Here is a 23,599-nt window from a genome sequence, read left to right on the forward strand (position 1 = left end):
CAGTTAGAACTATCTTCTTCCCCTATCTGCAGAGAGGCTTTCCATAGCCCATTAATACAAGAAGACTTTAGGCGGACTAAAGGCTGGTCTCATTATCAAGGTACTTTAATCGAGTCAGCACCCGCAGAACACAAGAGATGGGCATCTCTGATGCACTGTTCTATAGATGGTGCTCCTTTAAAAGAGTCATATCTGGTGCCTCCCCAGCATGATTGGGTAAGGGATGGCACCAGACTCCTCCCTGGGTTTGAGTATATTGACCTTATCAGGACGAGGATTAATGCCCTGCCTACTCAAGCCCGTACAGCTTGATGGTGTAGTCAAGACTCCAACTGTAGGGCTGGCTGCCACTACAGTGAGACATTGTCTCATATAGCCCAGTGTTGCTTCTGTACCCATGAGATCTGCGTGAGGAGGCATTATGCCGTGGTCTCCATTCTGAACAACCGCTTTAAGAACAAAGGTTGGGACACTGCGGTGGATAGGACCTCTGTGGATTTGTATAAGCCCGACTTAGTGATTAAAAGAGATGGTGACATTCAGGTACAGTGGTATCTCGCTAATCCCGAACCTTTTTAGTCCGAACCCTCCAGTAATCCGAACTGCGGATTGAAAGAAAAAAATGTTTATTTATCACATATTATTATTTTGTGTACTATTTTTTTAATAATTATTATTTTAACTATTATTATTTATTTTATTATTATTACAGTATAGTATAACTACGGTGATACACAAAAAGAGGAAATTCAAAACGTGCATAATTTGGTTAAAAATATAAATCCAGATATTGAAATTTCTCAAACAGATATTATGGAATGGATTAAAGGTAGAACCGAAAGTGAAATCGAAATGAAATCAGATGCTGAAATTATAAATATCATGCTACAGAATGAATTAGATGACGATAAAGAACTTGAAGAAAAAAAAAGTAAAACGCGAAGGGCAGCTGACAGTTTTAATATGTGTATAGAATGGGTTAAGCAGAATGATACGCCATTCCACAAAATTTTATTGCTAATGCAGTTCCGAGAAGAAGGATTCGAAAAAAGTTTAGCTTCCAAGAAGCCAAAGAAAATCAGTGACTTTTTTTACAAAGAAATGAAAAAACTTTTTTTTGTGCTATTTTATGAAACTTTTTTTTGTGTTGTGTACCAGAAAGTGATATTTTTACGCAAATTAATTTATGTACTGAAGGATGCAATTTTATTAAATCAGAATCCTCAACAATACAGATACATACAAACTAAATTCAAAAAGAATTAAAATAGAATTTAATACTTCCTATATTTCGTCCTAGTCACTAGGACATCTACGGGGATTACAAAAACAATTAATGTAACATATACACAAATAACAAACAATACTAATCCCAACCATGTGGGTGACACTAAAGTCCTATCTAGGTAGAGTGCCCTCTAAGGGCAGTAGTAGGTGGCCTGGAATGTAAGGTGGGAACTCTGGTGATGAGTGTTTCCCAAATCTTCGGAAACTTAATGCAACCGTATTTATTGAGATTTGGTTGGTTTTTGAGAGCTGCTGCTGCTGCTTCTAAGAAAAGTCTCTCTTTCTTGAATTTGCTGTGGTGGAGAATGGTGGTTTTCTTCCATGATACCCTGTGGGTAGTGTCCAAAACATGGTCAGCCAAGCCTGAATGGCCATAGTTGTGTTTGAAGATGTATGACTTGTGTTCCTCTAAACGGATGGATGCTGATCTGCCTGTCTGTCCAAAGTACGCCAGCTTACAGGAACAGGGTACTTTGTAAACTCCAGGCAGAGAGAGAGGAGGGAGCTGATCTTTCGTAGAACGGATAAGGGTAGCAAGTTTGCGGTGGGGCTTATATGCTGTGTGTAGGTTGTACTTTTTTAGTATCTTGGCTATTTTTTTGGATGTGCCACGGATGTAGGGTATGGTGATGGCATTTTTAAAATCTTGTTGACGAGAAGGACGGGGAATGGGGAAGGAGTTGATTATTTTTTTGATACTGTGATCGCTGTAGCCATTGGAGAGGAAAGTGCTGTGTATGTGGTTAAGCTCAGTAGTGAGGGCAGTTCCACTGGAACAAAGCTTGTGGGCTCTCTTGGTAAGGGTTTTAATAATGCCATATTGTTGAGAGGGATGGTGGTGGTGGGAGAGTTTATGAATGTATCTGCCTGTGTGTGTGGGTTTTCTGTATACGGTGAAGGTAAGTGTATCATTAGGCAGGCGTGTGACCAAGGTGTCTAGGAAGGGTAAACAATTGTTCTTTTCCTTTTCCATAGTGAACTGGATTCTTGGATGTAGACTATTGAGATGACTGAGGAAGGAGTCTAACGTGTCTGGGCCATGAGGCCAAATAGAGAACACATCATCTACATATCTTAGCCAGATAGAGGGTTTGAGTGGGGCTGAGTCTATGGCTCGTTTTTCGAAATCTTCCATATAGAAATTGGCAAGGGGGGGGGGGGGTGAGAGGGGGGAACCCATGGCAGTTCCCTCTATCTGCTTGTAGATTTTGTTGTTCCAAGAGAAATACCCACAGTTAATGGCAAAGGAAAAGAGATCTAAGATGTCAGAGGGAAAATCGTTTTCTAAGAGAGATAAGGTGTCAATTAAGGGAATATTGGTAAACAAAGAGGAGATATCAAAACTTACCAACATGTCTGTCTTATTCAAGGTTAAATTTTCTGTGAGGGCTTTAAAGTGGGTCGAGTTTTTTATATAGGAAGGGGACCTTCCGGTGAGGGGGATCAGAGAGTTGGCCAGCTGTTTAGATAGTCTATAGCAAGGTGCATTGGTGGCATCTACTATAGGCCTGAGTGGGGAATTGGGTTTGTGGATTTTTGGTAAACCGTATATTCAGGGGGGATGGGAGCGGAAAGGTTTAAGTTTTTTCGTGACGTCAGGGGGCCAGGAAGATACTTTTTTGAGTAAGATTTTTAGTTTCTTAGCTTGTGTTTTTGTGGGATCATGTTCTAGCGGGATGTAGGTAGCGCGATCGCGGAGGATAATGTTTATTTTACAATTGTATTCACTGGTATTAAGAACAACTGTGGCATTACCCTTATCCTCTCTGGTGATGACGATACTTTTTTCTTTACGTAGTTTCAGGAGAGCTGTACGTTGGGCATATGTAGCGGATAACGGTAATGCCACAGTCGTTCTTAATACCAGTGAATACAATCGTAAAATGAACATTATTCTCCGCAATCGCGCTACCTACATCCTGCTATAACACGACCCCACAAAAACACAAGCTAAGAAACTAAAAATCTTACTCAAAAAAGTATCTTCCTGGCCCCCTGACGTCACGAAAAAACTTAAACCTTTCTGCTCCCATTCCCACCGAATATACGGTTTACCAAAAATCCACAAACCCAATTCCCCACTCAGGCCTATAGTAGATGCCACCAATGCACCTTGCTATAGACTATCTAAACAGCTGGCCAACTCTCTGATCCCCCTCACCGGAAGGTCCCCTTCCTATATAAAAAACTCGACCCACTTTAAAGCCCTCACAGAAAATTTAACCTTGAATAAGACAGACATATTGGTAAGCTATGATGTCTCCTCTTTGTTTACCAATATTTATTCCCTTAACTGACACCTTATCTCTCTTAGAAAACGTTTTTTCCCTCTGACATCTTAGATCTCTTTTCCTTTGCCATTAACTCTGGGTATTTCTCTTGGAACAACAAAATCTACAAGCAGATAGAGGGAACTGCCATGGGTTCCCCCTCTCACCCCCCCCCTTGCCAATTTCTATATGGAAGATTTCGAAAAACGAGCCATAGACTCAGCCCCACTCAAACCCTCTATCTGGCTAAGATATGTAGATGATGTGTTCTCTATTTGGCCTCATGGCCCAGACACGTTAGACTCCTTCCTCAGTCATCTCAATAGTCTACATCCAAGAATCCAGTTCACTATGGAAAAGGAAAAGAACAATTGTTTACCCTTCCTAGACACCTTGGTCACACGCCTGCCTAATGATACACTTACCTTCACCGTATACAGAAAACCCACACACACAGGCAGATACATTCATAAACTCTCCCACCACCACCATCCCTCTCAACAATATGGCATTATTAAAACCCTTACCAAGAGAGCCCACAAGCTTTGTTCCAGTGGAACTGCCCTCACTACTGAGCTTAACCACATACACAGCACTTTCCTCTCCAATGGCTACAGCGATCACAGTATCAAAAAAATAATCAACTCCTTCCCCATTCCCCGTCCTTCTCGTCAACAAGATTTTAAAAATGCCACCACCATACCCTACATCCGTGGCACATCCAAAAAAATAGCCAAGATACTAAAAAAGTACAACCTACACACAGCATATAAGCCCACCGCAAACTTGCTACCCTTATCCATTCTACGAAAGATCAGCTCCCTCCTCTCTCTCTGCCTGGAGTTTACAAAGTACCCTGTTCCTGTAAGCTGGCGTACTTTGGACAGACAGGCAGATCAGCATCCATCCGTTTAGAGGAACACAAGTCATACATCTTCAAACACAACTATGGCCATTCAGGCTTGGCTGACCATGTTTTGGACACCACCCACAGGGTATCATGGAAGAAAACCACCATGCTCCACCACAGCAAATTCAAGAAAGAGAGACTTTTCTTAGAAGCAGCGGCAGCAGCAGCTCTCAAAAACCAACCAAATCTCAATAAATACGGTTGCATTAAGCTTCCGAAGATTTGGGAAACACTCATCACCAGAGTTCCCACCTTACATTCCAGGCCACCTACTACTGCCCTTAGAGGGCGCTCTACCTAGATAGGACTTTAGTGTCACCCACATGGTTGGGCTTAGTATTGTTTGTTATTTGTGTATATATTACATTAATTGATTTTGTAATCCCCGTAGATGTCCTAGTGACTAGGATGAAATATAGGAAGTATTAAATTCTATTTTAATTCTTTTTGAGTGTTGTAAAAAATCCATTAAGCCTCCAACATGATGTCCTCACAGCACTTAAGCCTCTACACATGCACACAAACTAAATGTTTTACTAAAATAAACTTGTGTGCTGTATTAATTTTTATTTTTTACATTAAAAATTACAGTACAGTAGCTTTTTTTCTATCAGTTACTTCATTTATTTACAGAATAAATTGATGTACCATTAGAATCCGATTATTTTGTCTTAAAGGCTAGTTATTGTTATCTCTTGGGGGGGGGGGGAATTCGTTCATCCGAACGAGAACGGTTTTTATTAGTTCGGATTAGCGAGATACCATTGTAGTTGATGCCCAGGTGGTGGGAACAGGATGCCCATTAGCCTATAGCCGTAATAATAAAGTAAATTATTATAAAAATAACCAAGATCTAGTTAGTAAGATATGGGAGGAGCATGGGACAATTCCGAGATTTACCAGCACCACCATCGCTTTACATGGCCTATGGAGTGCAGATAGTTATAAGGACTTAAAACAGCTTAAGCTTATGCAGAAGGATATAAAAGTTCTTTCCTTGAGGGCACTAAAGGGCACACTGGTGGCATGGCATTGCCACCAGAGAATGACTACAATAATAACTAGAATAGGCATAGGGTGAAACACTTGTAAAGGCTTAGGCCTATATCAAGTCTGGACGTGATGTAAGGGTAGTACTGCCCATAACCAGTACAAAAATGAATAAAAATTAAAAAAATTTTTTTTTTAAATAAAAAAAAAAAAATTAGCCAGTGGTGTACCACAAGGATCAGTGCTTGGTCCACTGTTATTCAATTTATACATTAATGATATTGGAAGGATTTGACAAGCGACATACAGTTATTTGCTGATGATGCAAAGATAGGTAGGGTAATTAGGAATGCAGCTGATATGCAGTACTTTCAGAATGATTTCAACAGGCTGGAAGTGTAGGCATTCCACGTTAAAAATCGTAATCCTTCATTCCAAGCAACAAGTCGAGTTCAATCTCAAAGAGTCCGATATTGAGGCTTATTTGGTACTTGGAATAACAAGTAAGATTTTTACAAGAGGAGGTTGTCAGCCTCATGCTTAACCCCCAACCTGGAGGACCAGGGTGTCTCTCTTAGTCTGGAATCTCAGCTTTGACCAGTCCAGCTTGGGAAACCCTACTGATAAAATAACTACTGCTGGCATTGCTTTCAGGGTTATTGGGATACGCAAGCCTCACCACGACAAGGTGAAGATGCCATCAAGGAGCAGCTGCAAAACTGGAACGAGTTGGTTAAGGATAGGAAAAAATGGAGAACTGTGGTGTTTGCAGCTAAGAACCTTAAGGGTTCATGAAACTTAAGAAGAAGAAGGAATTGTGCATGGAAAAAATGGATGTCAGTTCAACATCAGCAAATATAAAGTCATTCCAGGCTTTACATCTGCTGATTGGAATGGATTGCCGTTGGATGTTGTGAGTGCAATCAGTGTGAATGAATTCAAGAATAAGTATGATAGCTGGTGCATGAGTATGTGACCTCCCTCAATGAGTCTCTAACTCTCTGGAGGTCTCTCTTAAGACATTAGATATCCAATGTCATATTATATTCATGGGATTATGCTAGAAGAAACTGATAAGGATTGATAAGGCTAGGGATCTTGGAGTGTTAGTAGATAGGAAGTTGAAGTTCAGGGGCCATGTAGCAAAGATTGCAAATACAACTCAAAAGATAATTGCAATGCTGAAACGAATGTTCACATGTAAAGATAAGGATGTCAATTTGCCTCTTTACAAGGCCTTGATAAGACCTCACTTGGACTATTGTGTGCAGGTCTGGTCTCCCGATTTCTGGTGTGATTCTGATATATTGGAGTGAGAGTGCAAAGGAGAGTGTTACAAATGATATCATGTTTGTGGAATACTGATTATGCAAACAGATTGAGAATTTGTAGACTGTAGACACTAGCAAACAGGAGAAAGAGGGGTGATATAACTGAAACTCACAAACTTCTGAAAGTTTCATACAGGAATTCAGTTGATGGAATTTTTCAATTTTTGTAGGGTGGTGCAAGGACAAGAGGGCATCCTTGGTAGCTGAGAATGGATGCTGCTACGTACAGGATGAGGGCTAGATTTTTCAATCATAAGGATGGCACGTGATTGGAATGGATTGCCGTTGGATGTTATGAGTGCAATCAGTTTTGAATGAATTTAAGAATAAGTATGATACCTGGTGCATGAATATGTAGCCTCCCTCAATGAGTCTCTAACTCTCTGGAGGTCTCTCTTAATAATAGCAATAATAATAATAATAAATTCATTAAAATGACAAACTAAGTAAATAAAACAAAAGAAAATGAGAGTAAAAAATAAGAACTTACCTTTAAAGTGAGGATGAATAATACTTATCTGTTAGTTCTTCTGTACCAGGCTAAGAAATGTTAACATGAAAGATAAGTTGAGAAAAGAACAGCAATAAAAAACAAGTTAGTAAATATAAACATCATAAAATGAAAAAGTAATGATGAGATAAAATCAGGAAAAATTAATAATTAAAGCATAATAACATTATTTATGTTATTATGCTTTAATTATTAATTTTGACGAATAAAATGATCAATTGACGAATAAAATGATCTATAATACTAGTAAATATATTTAATGAAAAAAAATTGCAATGATAATGACATAACAGATTGATCCAGACAACTAATAGTGTTTAAGAAATGAATATATGGAAATAACAGACCTAGAAATAGCAATATGCAATATATGGAAATAACAGACCAAGAAATAGAAATATGGGGTGCTTAAGGGTCAAAGCTGTATAACTGAGAGGAGACCTCCACATAGCCTATAAAGGAATGCGGAGAACCGACCAGGGCTTCTGACCTAATGTCCAATCCTCACCTTCTCATAGTGCATCCTATTGGGTATCCACCTGGATACTGAAAGAATGAGGATGGGATGGAAATTTGGGATTTAGCCGACCAAATTGTATTCTTATTGGCTTCAACCAATATAGAAAATGATAGTACAACATGATAAAATTTCATGCCGGCTGGGGCTTCGCCCAGTTAAACAAGGCCCACACTGTTTTCACCAGGGGGAAACAGCAAAAAGTCAGCTACTGGAACAAATCCTAAAACACACCCCAACTCAACATCTCCAGAGTTCAAGATCAGTACTATCAACATAAGAAGCCTGAATGGCAAAGAAATGGAGCCAGCTGAGGAATTAGATAAGTACCAGATCGACATAATAGGGGTGACTGAAACAAAAAAAACAAAAACTGGTGAGATCTTTCTGAGCAATAAATACAAAATGTTACATTCAGGAAATGACGATCAAGGAAAAGGAGTAGCCATAGTATTCAAAACAAAATACAAGGCTAATCTTCTTGAATGGCAGGCAGTCTCAAGTAGAGTGATGTGGGCAAATATCAGAATGGGGAATTGGACAATGAGACTCATTTATGCCTATGGTCCCACAGAAGGTTCTACTAAGGTAGAAGTGGAGGAATTTTTTGATGCTTTAGAAAAAGCAACTAACACAATGAAAAAGGAAAAGTTGATCCTTGTTGGGGATCTAAATAGCAGAGTAGGAAATGATTGTCAGACATACAAAAATATTTTTGGAAAATTTGGAGAAAAGAGCAAAGCTAATAATAATGGCAAATACCTGTAGGATTTCTGCTCAGGACGGTGGACTGGTTATTACTAACACAATGTTCCAACATAAAAATGTGAACAAATTCACACGGAGAGAAGAGGCAAGGAATAAGAAAAGCCTCATTGACTATGTTATTGTTGATAGCGATGTTTTCTCCTTGGCACAGGACACCAGAGTGTACAGTGGATTTGAAATTGGAAGCGATCACTATTTAGTCTTCAGTAGGATAAAATTGAATTTCATATTGAAAAGAATAACATGTAAGAAAGTTTTAAAGTGAATAAAAGTTGAGCAGCTCTCAGATGTGAACTGTAGACTAAAATACACAAAGATTATTGAAAAAAAAAAATGAAAGAGTTTGAGAACAGGAACCAAACCTTGGAGATTCAGTGGCAAGCCTTGAAGAAAACCCTGATTGATTCAGCCAGAGAGGCATGTGGTGAGGTTGTCTGCAAGGATAGAAAAATCAGAACTCCATGGTGGACACAAGAAGTTAAAGAGGCAGTGAAGGAAAAGAAGAAAGTATATCAAAAGTTCCTGGCAAATAAGTCAGCTTGTGCTCTTAGAGAATATAGAGACAAATGTAAGAAAGCTAAACACTATAAAACTAGCTAAACAAAAGTCATGGGAGGACTTTGGCAAAAACATAGAAAATAAATATCAAGAAGGTGGAAAGATATTCTGGAGGTTGTTGAAGAAGCTTAGAAATGGAGGAAAGAGTACTGTAAAAGGAGTTAGAGATGATAAAGGTGACATGAAAACAGAAGAAAAAGATATTCGAAGTATGGAGTAACTACTTCGAAAAATGAAACAAGCAGTGATAGCACAGTGGTAAAAAACACTCAACAGGCATAGTCAGGAATACCTATCCATACTTGAAGTAGAAAAAGCCATCAAAGGCTTTAAATGTGGAAAGGCAGCAGGAGTGGATGATATTTGACCATAAATGCTTAAGTATGGTGGTATAAAAGTCTTACAGTGGCTGCACTGCATAATTCAGAAAGCCTGGACAGAGGGATGAATTCCTGATGATTGGAGTAGAGCTCTAATAGTACTCATATATAAAAAGGGAAATAAAACTGAATGTGAGAATTACAGAGGTATTTAACTACTGAGTGTTCCTTGCAAGATCTATGCAAGTATACTTGAGAAACGATTGAGAAGAATTGCGGAAGAAAAGCTTGGTGCAGAACAAGCTGGATTCAAGCCAAATAGAGGCTGTCAGGATCAGATCTTCACTTTACGACAAATAGTTGAGGAAGCATGGGAATATAACAAAGATCTATATTTAAGTTTTGTCGATCTGGAAAAGGCATATGACAAGGTGCCAAGAGAGAAGCTATTCAATATGCTAGTTATACGGTGTCAATGGGGCATTATATCAAGCAATACTTAAGTCTTTATTTGAGTAAGTCAGCAGTTAGAATTGAAGGAAGTACAGGAAGATGGTTTAATGTTAAATCTGGTGTGAGACAAGGATGTACATTATCCCCTCTGTTATTCATTATCTATATGGATCACATTATGAAGGAAAGTGGTATTAAAATGATATCCGAATTGGATATGTTAATGTCAGCTCTTCGCTTTGTGCGGACGATGTTATACTTTTAAATAAATCCGCTACAAGTTTGCAAGATTGCCTGACTAAATTGAATAACTGCTGTAATAGATATGCTATGAAAGTCAGCATTAAAAAAAAAAAAAAAAGACAATGAAAATAGGTAGAATTGTTGAAAATGTCAACTGTGTTGCGAATGGGGAACCTGTGGAACAAGTAAAACATTTTTCAGCTACCTAGGCACGATTTTTACTGAAGATGGTAAATTAAATATGGAAATAGACAACAGAATCAACAAAGCTGGTATGATAGGCAGTCAATTGAATAAATTCATATGGAATAAGAGAGAAATTAGTTGTAACACTAAATTAGCTGTATACAAGACGGTGTTCAAACCAGTTTTAACTTATGGATCTGAGAGCTGGGTCAGAAGTAAAACACTTGACCAAAGACTAGAGACTGCAGATATGAGAGTTCTGAGAAAGATCAGAGGCATGAACAGATGGCATCAATGGCAATATCATATTAAAAACAAGGATAATAGGAAAGAACTTGACATTGTCAGCATCCAGGAATGTGTTATCTGAGCTAATTTCAGGTGGTATGGTCACTTAAACAGAATGGGCGAGGAAAGATTAGCAAAACAAGTGTTCTCTGCCAGGTTGCCAGGAAAACGACCCAGAGGAAGACCAAGATATAGGTGGATGAATACGTATAAAGTGCCTTAGACGATAGAAATATAAGATTTGATAATGTTGGAGTCTTGACAAGTAACAGACTGATTTAGAGGAAAATTGTAGATAGGAAGTTAGTAATGATGTAAATTTTTCATGTAGTACTCTCATATCCTGTACACCCCTTGAGGTTACATGTCAGGAATTTGATGATGATGAAATAGCAATATGGAATATTATTTCATACTTATCCTAGAAATAGCAATATTCCATATTGCTATTTCTAAGTTAAGTATATAATCTTCAAGCATGAATTGTCTTCAGAGAAATTTCATCCATATAAGATGAATGAATCTGAATTTAATGATGTTTCTTATGTAGGTAGAATCAAGATTACGGAGAGTTCTGATTGGTTCTAAATTTTGGGCTGTAATGTATATTTTTCAACTGCCAGTTTGTTTATATTACATGCAATCTATGAATAATTAAGGCTGTAGGGTTAGTTTTAACAGTTCAAATTTTTGGAATGTGTAATTTAGTTTCATTACTCTGAAAATCAAGAGCTTCCACAGATCAGTCAGTATAGACGAAGCCCTTTGGTCGGAAAGACCTGGGTTCGATTCCCTTCAGTGATGTGAGGAACCTTTATCTGGTCTCTTTAAACTAAAGGTGAGTTAACTGGTCTCATACGGAGGTAAGGGGTTTCTGCACCCATAAACTCGGGTTTTTCATCTCCCAGAACAGTCAAACCGGCCCCATCGACACATGAGGATTACAGTCATGAATATGTTTCAGCCATATGCTGGTCCCGAGCCCAGATAAAATTAGGGAGTTGGGGAAAGCAATGGTGAACTACCCTGTAAAAATCTCACCTATGGTCGGAAACAGCTGAAAGGGAAAATCAGGCACTCTGAAAATCAGTAATGTTACAATTTCCATTTCTTGGTATGTGCTTATATTGTTATAATATGAGCAGTGATTTCTGCATTTGTTTTTGTATTTGCACTTATTTTTGATACTTTTTAAATAGATGAAGGTTATAATCTTTGGAGAAGTGAGAGATGCTGTTCTAAAAAACAGAGACAAATGGAATGAAAGTGGAGGAGGAGGAAGAAAACTGATAAGTTTGGAGGTGGAAGATAAATGGATGATGACCGGTAGATGCTTTTATTCTTACATTTTTGGAAGAAAGTGGAGGAATTGGTTGCAGCCAATTCAGTAGAACAATGAACATGAAAGTAGGTATAGAAGAGGCATAAGGGAAAATGTCTGTGGGGTAGAGAGAGAGGGACTGGAATATGTGCATGCGTGAGTGTCATCAATTAATTGGAATTGCCCTTTTCTGAAAGAATCATGTAATGTTAAGTGAAGCTTTCGGTGCACCACTCCAACTGTGTGAGCAGCATTTCATGTTTGGACAGATTTGTGATTTATGCTGTGTTAGCAGTTGTACAGGTGAAAAGTAACTCTGGTGTGGAAAATGTGTTTGTGCCAGGAAAGGTTGGATATGTAGGCAAAGAAGAGAAATGTGATCATGTTCTTGTTAAATCCTGTTTTAAAGACTTGTGTTTGTTTTTATGTGTTGTGTACACACTTGATGTATACTTAGAGATGCATCTTGCTATTTTTACATTGAGTGTTAAGTAATTTACAAGAGGTCAGTCTGATTAGTGCAATGACTTTTAACTTCATCCTTTTAGCATCCATGAAATAATTGACTCAAGACCAAATAAATAAATAAATAAATAAATAAATAAATATATATATATGTCGCAGGGAAATGATGAAAATAGGGATTTGATCAATTCACGGAAGATGTTAAAATAACTCTGTGGGGCGATTTCCCTGAAGAAAGTAAGTGATTTGATCAAATCCCTCAACTGTTTTAGTGATTTGATCAAATCCCTTAACTGTTTTAGTGAAAAGATGAAATAATTATTAAATGTAGAATAGTTAATACAACAATAGTCATTGAAACAAATTATTAACACTCAGTGTAAAAATAGCAAGATACATCTCTAAGTATACATCAAGTGTGTACACAACACATAAAAACAAACACAAGTCTTTGTTTTGATCATTTTCATCATTTCCCTGCAACATATATATACATATATAATAAATTGATTAAAATGCAAAAAAATCCTTGGCCCACCTAATAACCTTTCGTGGGTGGGGAACCATTTAAAAAAATATAGATATACAGTATATATAGTTTTTAGTTTCATGAAATATAATTTATTTTTCTTAAATTTCTTTATATTTCTTAAAAATATAATATATATATGTCGCTGGGAAATGATGAAAATAGGGATTTGATCAAATCTCTAAGGGATATGATCAATTCACGGAAGATGTTAAAATAACAACTCCGTGGGGTGATTTCCCTGAAGAAAGTAAATGATTTGATCAAATCCCTTAACTGTTTTAGTGAAAAGATGAAATAATATTGTTTAGATATTAAAAGTATTTATTAAAGATGAAATAATATTGTTTAGATATTAAAAGTATTTATTTAGTAAACCATGCATTATTAAATGTAGAATAGTTAATACAACAATAGTCATTTAAGCTGATATTTTTAAAAACAAAAAGGATATTTTTAGTGAAATTTTAAACATTTTTTGTGGATACAAGCTCCCCTCTGGTGTCCGTGCCAGCCAAACATTACGCGAGGAAGGTTGCACGCATTTTTATTATTGTTTTCTATATTTCGAGTTTTATCAAGTACCTACCGTATTTCATTTTTATTATTGTTTTCTATATTTCGAGTTTTATCAAGTACCTACCGTAGAAAAATGAGTTCAGATATAGAAAAAAATCAAACTCTGACCGAATTTGTATCTGAAGAACAGTTCGATGAAACTGTCAGGACGTTTTTGAACAAGCGGCATGAAAAAAGAAAAACCTTTGTGGACTCGCAAAAGGATAGAAGAAGCTGTCACAATCATTGAACAATTTAAATTAGCACCACTACTTAAACTGCAATCTGTTGAGCGATCAAATTAAGATGTTGAAGCTATGTTACGTGCTTGGCTAATTGACAATGACACAAAAAATTGGACTATAGGTTGTTACTTTGTTCAATTCCAAAAGAATTCCTCTTTTCATCGAACCATTAAACGATCACCTTACAAAGCTTTATTTGGAACAGAACCAAAAACAGGACTCCAATCTAGTCATATTTCGAAAGAGTTGCTTGAAAAACTTGTTACTGAAGAGGACTTGGATCTACTTCTTAATCAGCAGGACCATGACATTATTTTAACACCAGAAGACTTACCAGCAGCTTCTTTAGAGAACAACAACAACACTTCAACTTCAAAAGATCCACCAGCATCTGAATTAATTGATTACAATGCTTCAACTTCAAATGATCTATTAATAGTTAAATCAACCAACAATAACACTTCAATGTCACATGATCTACCGGCAGCTGATTTACTCACCAAAAATGGCTATAAATTTAGAGGATCTACCAGAAATTGAATCAATTTCTTTATCGACAATAAGACAACTCGAACCAGTTAACAACTCTACTTCAACTCCTGCTTCAACAATTGAAACATCTGTAGTGTTACTTGCATCAGAAGGGGAAGCAGCTGTCAGCGACAGTAAAGCATGTTGTGTTGTTTGTAGAATGGAATCTACTGGAGCCCATTCATGTGACATTTGTAAAAATCCGGTGCACTCGATATGTGGGAATACAGTAGGAGAAGAAGGATATGGATCAAAAATTCTATGCTATTTATGCCAAAAAAGAAGAGAGCATTAAAGATCAAAGGGAAAATGCTGCAAAACACCTGAAAAGATCAGCTGAAAAAATGAAAGAAGTTTCTTTGAAGAAATTTAAAGATGTATTAGTGAATTCCACAGTTTTGGTGTATGTACCTAAGGTAGATTAGATGGAAATAACATCGTGGGGATCGTATTAGATATAAAAAATAATTTATACCAAATTGGCACCTCAGTTGGAATTATAAAAGATTGGCTACGTAGAAACGCTCTTCAAATAGCTACTACAACATTTACCGAAACAGTTCCACAGATTAACCTAAGTCTGCGTGAGATTGCAGGAAAATTATCCGTATTTGGAGGTCAAGGATTTAAGAAGTGTTCCTGTGAGAAATCCATACAATGTAAAATAAAAAGATGTGCCTGTAAAAAAAGTAACGCACTTTGTAACTCAAGATGCCACAAATCAACGTGTTTTAATAAAAATGAATAAACATTATTTATTAATTACATTCACGAAAAATGTTTAAAATTTCACTAAAAATATCCTTTTTGTTTTTAAAAATATCAGCTTAAGAACCTATTTCTTTTGTTAATTAGTTTCGAATAAATAATTTGTGTTTCAATGACTATTGTTGTATTAACTATTCTACATTTAATAATTATTTCATCTTTTCACTAAAACAGTTAAGGGATTTGATCAAATCACTTACTTTCTTCAGGGAAATCACCCCACAGAGTTGTTATTTTAACATCTTCCGTGAATTGATCATATCCCTTAGGGATTTGATCAAATTCCTATTTTCATCATTTCCCTGCGACATATATATTATTTTTTTTTTGGTAATATTTTATTTATTTTTTACATAGAGAACAAACATGAAACTTTTTAAAGTCACTTCAGGCCTCCAGTAAGTGGGGCAGTGGTCAATGTAATTAAATTAAAAACTAGACAAGAAATTAGCCTTCCTGGACATCCTCCTTTCCCAGTACACCAATGGGAATACTAATAACATCTGTTCACCATAAACATACCTTCACAGGCCACCACAAGATTCTGCCCTTCATCTCAATAAAATGGACATATTCAAATCTTAGCTCAATAGAGCACATGTTATCTGCTCCAATGCCCAAGCTCTCCAAACAAGAACTGAACACCATCCAGTGCATCATACTACAGAATGGCTTCACCTCAATGACGTTTACATGCATCCTGGACACATATAAGCTTAACCCCAAGTCCATGAAAGTCCATGCATCTTTTCATAATGAAAATTAAACCACTGCAGGAATTTGCATAAAATGTTGTATTCATTAAAATAAGTACCTTCACAAGCTATAATTCTTTCCCAACGAGATAACAAGTTTGTAAATTCTGTTTTTATAAAATGTTTTGTCTTCAGAAGTAATAAACCTAGCAACCTCCACTTCAATCTCTGTTGTATTGCAGAACTATCTATTTCGCATGTGATTGTCTAGCACCAAAAAAAGGTGATAATCACTTGTAGAAATGTCAGGAGAATATGGAGGATGAGAAAGTATCTCCCATCCTAAGCACAAATCTTGTCACGGGTAAGTTTTGCAGTATGAGGTTTTGCATTGTCCTGAGAGAACAAACATTAAACTTTTTAAAGCTACTTCAGGCCTCCAGTAAGAATAGCACTTTCTTCCGATTAACTAGTCTTGGCTTTCTGAAGCAATGCATCCTGCACACGCTCGAGCTGCATCGAGTAGATTTCAGCCATAATTGTTTGGCTTGCGGCATGCAATTCATAGTGGACAATACTGGCTCCAATCCATCACACACACAAAGCATAGTCTTCTGGGGATAAAGCGGTGCCTTCGATGTGTGTGCGTGTGGTACTAAATCATTTGGTGACAACCAATGATAAGTTCGCTTCCTGTTAGAGTACAAGATCCATTTTTCATCACAAGTGAGCTAGTAATGCAAAAAAGGCTCATTTTTATGACGTGAAAGAAATGAAGAAGAAATTGATAGCATTTGAAGTTTACTGTCATCTGATAATGCATGTGGGGCCCATTTGCTTAGCTTCCATGATTTTTCCAGTGCAAGTAAATGAATTGTCTCACAACTCACATTAAACATTTGTGAAAATTCTTGACATGTTAATCTTGAGTTATTTTCAACAACAGCACATAATTCTTTCTTATCAATAATGGAGGGCCTTCCTGAATGTGGTGAATCTTCAAGTAATTCATCATCAGAAACAAATTTTTTAAACCCTTTCTGTGCAGCACGTTCACATCTTTTCCAAATGCCACACGTATCTTATGGGACACTTCTGAAGCCTTTGAATTGAGTTTAAATTCATAAAGCAAACAAGACTGATTTACACCAGGTTCAACTAACATTTTAAAAGGGTTCAAAAGTCACAGTAAAAGAATACACACCAAGTTAGAGCACAACTGACATGACTGACATGTATCTGTGCCTTATGACACATATGAAAAATTGTGCTCTGCAAACCACTATACAATAAAACAAATCACTGCAGCGAACTCTACTGAAAACTGTACAAACTTTTTTGGTTACCTGGTACCTTTTCCCATACATTACAGGTATCTCAGAAGCAATTGCAAAAATCCTGAAAAGATACAGTTTAGTCCATACTTTCTTCCCAGTCAACAAAATCTCCTTGTGGTTATCACTAAAGATAAACAACCTCCTCTCTTGTTAGTGTTTACCAGGTTCATTGTGAGTGCCTCCACTAATATTTTGGACAAACAGGATGTCTGGTTGACAAACAACTAAACACCCACCTTATATCACCAACAATAAACCTGAAAACCTGGCCTTGCTCAACATGGAGTGGACACAGATCACAATATCTTCTGGTCAAATGCTCACCTTTTACATCAATGACAGTTTAGGTTTGAGTAGCTATTTAAAGAGAGTATTGAATAGTTTCAGCATTAATTGCAATCACATCTGATTTTGTAACCACCCATATGGTGGCACTCTGGCATGTGGCTCAGCTGTGTAAATAGGATTAATGTCCCATGTTCTAGCTTCACCTTGTGATTATGCTGACACTGATGATGACCCATTAATTTCTAGCCAAAATATTTGCAATAATAAAATTATTATTCTTTAATCTTGTAATACATGTGTCCAATAATTTATAGCTGTAGAGTTAGTTTTAATTGCTCAAGTTTTTGAAATGCATAGTTTAGTTTTACTTCGAAAATCCTTAATTTCTTCAAATTTGAAAATAACTTTTCAATCCAAATTTTTAGAGACTCAATGCACCAAAATATTAGTAGTCAGTTCACTGAGTTTTCTTGGCACATTTGAAGTCAAATATTTCATTATTCTCCCAACACTCTGGCATCACATTAAGGGAAAAGACACCAGAACCTCATTATTGGAACTATTTAATAGTTTCAATACCACATTAAACTTCTGGATTATCTATCCCTTAGCCATGGTAGGATACAGTAGGGTTAACTTTTCACGGATGGGATTCACATTAAAAATACTTCAAAATGAATTAGAATGCATCTTAAAAAAGCTCACTGGTAATTGATACAATCCTATAAAAATCAAAACCATTTAAGCTAATAGGGATTATACTAAATGAGGTTATTTTTTTCCTAATTAGAAGGGATGAACGCATCAAATTGATATTCAAACATTTCTCTGTTGAAGATGAAATCTGCCCATTGTCAATACAATTGTTTTAAAGACTGTTGTGGATCCACTGCCAATGTATACTGGGCTGTTATGTGCTTGGTTTGATATGAAGGGAATTATGGTTAAAAAAAAAAAAACTAAGGTTAAGATGACGTGTGGCTAACTGCATAATTCTATTTAGTTTGCTTGTTTAAGGAAGGATATATATATATATATATATATTAAAAAATAATAAATAAAAAAAATAATAAAAAAAACGAGTTTCTGGTAGAGCCTACTAAATAGCATATCTATAGCTAAAAGAAGAGAACACCACCAAAGTTGTATTATTTAAGAATAAATCTTGAATCTTCTTCTTCTTCTTCTTCTGCAGCTTCTCCCACTTAAGTGGGGTCACTGTTTGTTATGAGTCTCCTCCACACCTTCCTGTCTTGGGCTGTCACCACATCCAAGTTCTTCATCTTCAAGTCCTCTTCTACCAGCTCCCTCCATCTCTTCTTTGGCCGCCCACACTTCCGCCTTCCTTGCACATCCATCTGCATGACCCTTCTTCCCACATATTCGTCCTCCCTCCTCATCACATGACCAAACCATCTCAACCTTGCCTCCTGTATTTTCGCTCCTAAGTTCGTAACTTTAACTGTTCCCCTGACATAGTCATTTCTCAGACGATCCTTTCTGGTCACACCGCACATCCACCTAAGCATTCTCATCTCTGCTACTTCCATCCTGCTAATGTTATTTTTCCTCAGGGCCACAGATTCTATAGCATATGTCATAGCTGGCCTCACTACTGTCCTATAAATTTTGCCTTTCAGATTGATCGGCACCCTCTTATCGCATAACACTCCAGCCATCTCCCTCCAGTTCCTCCAACCTGCTTGTATCCTGCATCCCACTTCCTTCTCACCTCCTCCATCTTCTTCCACTGTCGAACCTAAGTATCTAAAGTCTCTCACCTTCCTGATGACATTTCCTTCCAGCTCCAGGTCTGTCTCCTGGCCACCGCCCACTGAGCAACACATATACTCTGTCTTACTTCTGCTCAGTCTCATACCTCTCTCTCTTCCAGTACTTTTATCCATCTTTCCAGTTTAGTTTCCGCTTCTTCTCTTGAATCTACACACAGCAAGATGTCATTTGCATACAACATTGTCCAAGGTGCATCTTCTCTCACCTCCTCTGTTACCACCTCCATCACAATATTAAACAGAAACGGACTTAATGCTGACCCTTGATGCAAGCCAACTGTTACTTGAAAACTTTCTGTCTGTCCCAAACAGGTCCGAACACTTGTCTTCACATTTCTGTACATTTCCTGCACCAACCTGACATATTTCTCCGGCACCTTCTTCTCCCTCAGACACCTCCAGACTTCTTGCCTTGGCACTCTATCGTATGCTTTCTCCAGATCAATAAATACCAGATGCAGCTCCCTTTGTTTCTCTCGATATTTTTCCATCATCTGTCGTAACCCAAAGATAGCATCTGTTGTTGATCTACAAGACATGAAGCCAAATTGTTCCTTTGCAATCTCCACCTCCTCCCTCAATCTACCATCAAGAACCCTTTCTAGGATCTTAAATTTTCTTAAATATTCAAGAATAAATCTTGAATATTTAAGAAAATTCAAGATTTATTCTTAACTATGTAACTTTTTTTCTGCACCCACAGGAAAAAAAACACATATATTTTCCATCTTCTGCCAAAACATTAAGAGCAAAATTAAAGATACCAAGAAATTATATACTTGGTTTAATCCTTCATCCAAGTATAAGCAAACAGCATATTGCACCTGATGTATTTTCAGGACTGGGAAACTCAATATATAGATACAAACTTTGTTCGCTTACACTTGGATAAAGGATTAAACCAAGTATATAATTTCTTGGTATCTTTAATTTATAGTATAACAAGTGAAAAAAACTTCGAACATTAACAACAAAATCTGCCACATCTGATTTTTCAGTGAGAATGCTGAACATTTCACACATTACTGAATCCTTTTATAATCATACTGTAACAGCCTTCTTCAGAATATCCCAATAACTTAATATTGGAACAGGCTTAACTGGAAATATGCAGTTTCTTGCAGATAATGAAAAGTTGGGAAGAATTATGAGGAGTTAGAACAGACATTGTAGCCTTAAAGCAGGATTTCAAATAGAATGTGAGAGGAGCTATCAATTTATTTAATGTTGCAAACTGCAAACCGAAATTTGATATAACAGGAAAATTTTGAAAGGTATGGAAGAGAACTGGAGCGATGATGGACAGAGACACGAAGTCTCTGTCCACCATCATACACTGCTAATACAGCCACATTGCTAAAACTAAGAGAACATCCTAACAGATTATAACAGTGATGAGGAGGAAGGGGGGCCTTGAAGTACAGAAGCAAATTAGTTATGGTTCATCATCATCAATTTCTTGATATGAACCCCAAAGGGGTGTTCAGGTTACTATGCAGAACTACATAATTAAGTTTACATTATTATTAATCTCCCTCCTATCAACAATTTTCCTTCAAATCAAATTATTATTTGTGAGCACTCCAATATTGTCATATCTAACATTTCACACTTCTAAGGCAGGGGTTCCCAACCTTTTTGTTTCCTAGAGCACATTCTAAAATACCGGTAGGGCGACGGGCACCATCTATTTTTTCAAGCAAATTTTTTGAATTCTTTTGTTAAATGAATACATACAAAGTTTACATTATAATCAAATGTTTTATTACTTAAAAGTTTACATTATATAAAAATTTAAATATATATATGTAAGTTGGTGTGATCTTTGGCATTGCATTTCATTGGCCAGTGCTTCATAATTAGGAGAATATGATGATATTCCAGTTCTTAAACTGGAATGAACAACTTCGAATGCACGTCTACTTTACATTGTATGCATTTAATACTCGTCATGTGTCATTAACGCATGCATCATATAGCATGCCATGAATTGTTGCGTGATTATTTCAAACTATACGGCACACGGTTGAACAGCGGCGGGCACACACAAATTGGTTGGCGGGTGCCACGGTGCCCGTGGGCATAGGGTTGGGAACCCCTGTTCTAAGGCATTTCTGACCAAATCAATCTACCTAGACTTTGGTCTTCCTCTGAGTCTCTTTCCTGCCATCTTGGCATCAAACCTGTTTTTGGTAACCTTTCTTTACCCGTTCTATTTAAGTGGCCATACCACCTTAGATTAGCTCTGCTGACACATTCTTGAATGCTAATAATGTCAAGTTCCTTTCTAATATCTTCATTTTTAATATGATTCTGCCACTGATGCCATTGGTTCACTCCCTAATTCTTCTCAGAACCCTCATATCTGTCGTCTCTAGTCTTTGATCAAGTGTTTTATTTCTAACCCAACTTTCAGATACATAACTTAAAACTGGTTTAAACACTGTCTTGTATACTGCTAGTTTCATGTTTTGGCTAATTTCTCTCTTATTCCATCTTCTTTCACTGCGCGTTATTCCCGCTTCCTATGCAGGGTCCGCGTGTTACTTAGATGCAACTTCTTATTATTGTTGCTCGCGGGATGAAAAATGCCAGATAAACTGGCAGAAAAAACCCTAGTGCCCGCACCCAAGACCGACTAACTTGGCTATGGCTGAGGAAGATCCTCAAATTCCTCACGTCTTCGACGGGAATCGAACCTGGGACACTCCTTCCCCAGTCATATGGTTGCAAAGCGACTAGGGTAACCGAGCAGACTTCTCTCTTATTCCATATAAATTCAAAATTGTTATTCAATCTGTACATTAATGTTATTGGGAAGGATTTGACAAGCAACATACATCTATTTGCAGATGATGCAAAGATAGGTAGGGTAATCAGGAACGCTGCTGATATGCAGTACTTGCAGAATGATTTGAATAAGCTGGAATTATGGGCATGGGAAAAATGGATGTCAGTTCAATGTTCAATAAACATAGTCATTCACTCTGGTGTAATTAGATATCCAATGCAGGGGCGGCTCGTGCATTCTTATTTTCTTTGGGTTTCATTCTCTATCTCTTTAAAAACCTCACTCAACAAGGAATGTTCATTCAAGCGAACCATAGTTTTTTGCTACTAAAAATACATAATTGGGAAAAAAAATGGAATTACAATTTTTTGTGTTTTTTCTAGTACCTGTTATAAAATATACCACCATCTTTCAGATAGACCTGACAGACAGACAGACAGACAGACGGACGGACGGACGGAAGGACAGATCGGAGTTTTTTCGGAATCTGTATAGAAAGGCTTAAGTCAGTTTGGGTCATTACAACATTTATTTATTCATTCAAAAAGAGAAAAAATAAGTTGTGCTTATTATTATTATTATTAATGTTTTTTTATTATATTTTTGGATATGTCGTATAGGAAATTAAACGTCTGTCTGGTGCTTTTTATCGCAAAAGAAAGAATTAAATTGATAAGGAAAAGGAAAAATTATGAGGATCCATACTGAAATTTGTAAAGTTAGATGAAGATAACTCAACAACATCAATCACTTCAGAACCTTTAATAGAGAGTAAGGACGAAATCAAAGTGGAATGTGAAATGTTTCCCTTCAAATTAATAAAGATGGTGAATATATTAAAGATATTGATGGTTTTGAGCTCTTCAATGAGCTGATAACGTACAGAACTTTTAGCGGTGGCAGTGGCATTACAGAAACAGACCCATTAAAAAATTTGACATATATTGCAAAAAATAACTTGATGTCATCATTTCCAACTCTATTTATAGCTTTGAGAATTTTCCTCACATTATCCGTTAGTGTAGCATCAGGTGAAAGGAGCTTTTCGAAACTCAAATTTATAAAAACATATTTAAGAACATAAATGACCGAAGACAGGTTTAGTGATTTAGGATTGCTAGCAATAGAAAAGGATTTGTCTGAAAAATTAGAATTATCAAATGTTATTGATGAATTGGCAAATAAAAAAGCAAGAAGAGCAATGTTCTGATGTAAGGATTGCATCTGTTTCATATAATTTATACATTCATTGTACTTTTTCTATTTTTATAAAATTAAAATAAATAGCCTACAATATATAAAGTATTTTATGAATTTTCCTTGATCAATTAGGCCACATTATACTGTCATAAAAACACACTAATTGTAATATTCTGGGTTATGCTGTAAATTTATTCACGATCTGCATTGTTAGCGTAAGGCTACACTAGTTTTTTTTTTTTTTTTTTTTTTCGAACACATACAGCAGTGAATAGAACATATGCACAAGAATGGTGTTCTGTACAAAAATTTTTTTCTGTCAACGTGGCTATCACCATTCTTGCATATGTTCTATTCACTGCTGTACATGTTGGGAAAAAAAAAAAAAACACTAGTGTGGCCTTACCCTCAAGGGTGGCCAATTATCTCTAGCACGCAAGCGTCAA

The 23,599-nt window shown here is 36.7% G+C and overlaps 1 protein-coding gene across 4 annotated transcripts in view; it reads right to left on the bottom strand.

Moving 5' to 3' along the window:
• The window catches only part of LOC150104697 (CCR4-NOT transcription complex subunit 7-like), a 161,762-nt gene that overhangs the window by 120,511 nt on the left and 17,652 nt on the right, over positions 1-23,599 (bottom strand). For 3 of the 4 annotated variants that reach the window (XM_090395281.1, XM_090395280.1, XM_090395283.1), the window contains exon 2: positions 7,279-7,328. The gene's annotated coding sequence lies outside the window, so the exon portion shown is untranslated. Of the gene's footprint in view, positions 1-7,278; positions 7,329-22,339; positions 22,441-23,599 lie in introns of all 4 variants that reach the window. The other variant, XM_090395282.1, reaches the window with a different exon arrangement.

Source organism: Typopeltis vanoorti, chromosome 7 (assembly GCF_054136105.1).
Source record: "Typopeltis vanoorti isolate ZY-2024b chromosome 7, IOZ_Tvanoo_1.0, whole genome shotgun sequence".
Lineage (NCBI taxonomy): Eukaryota > Metazoa > Arthropoda > Arachnida > Uropygi > Thelyphonidae > Typopeltis > Typopeltis vanoorti.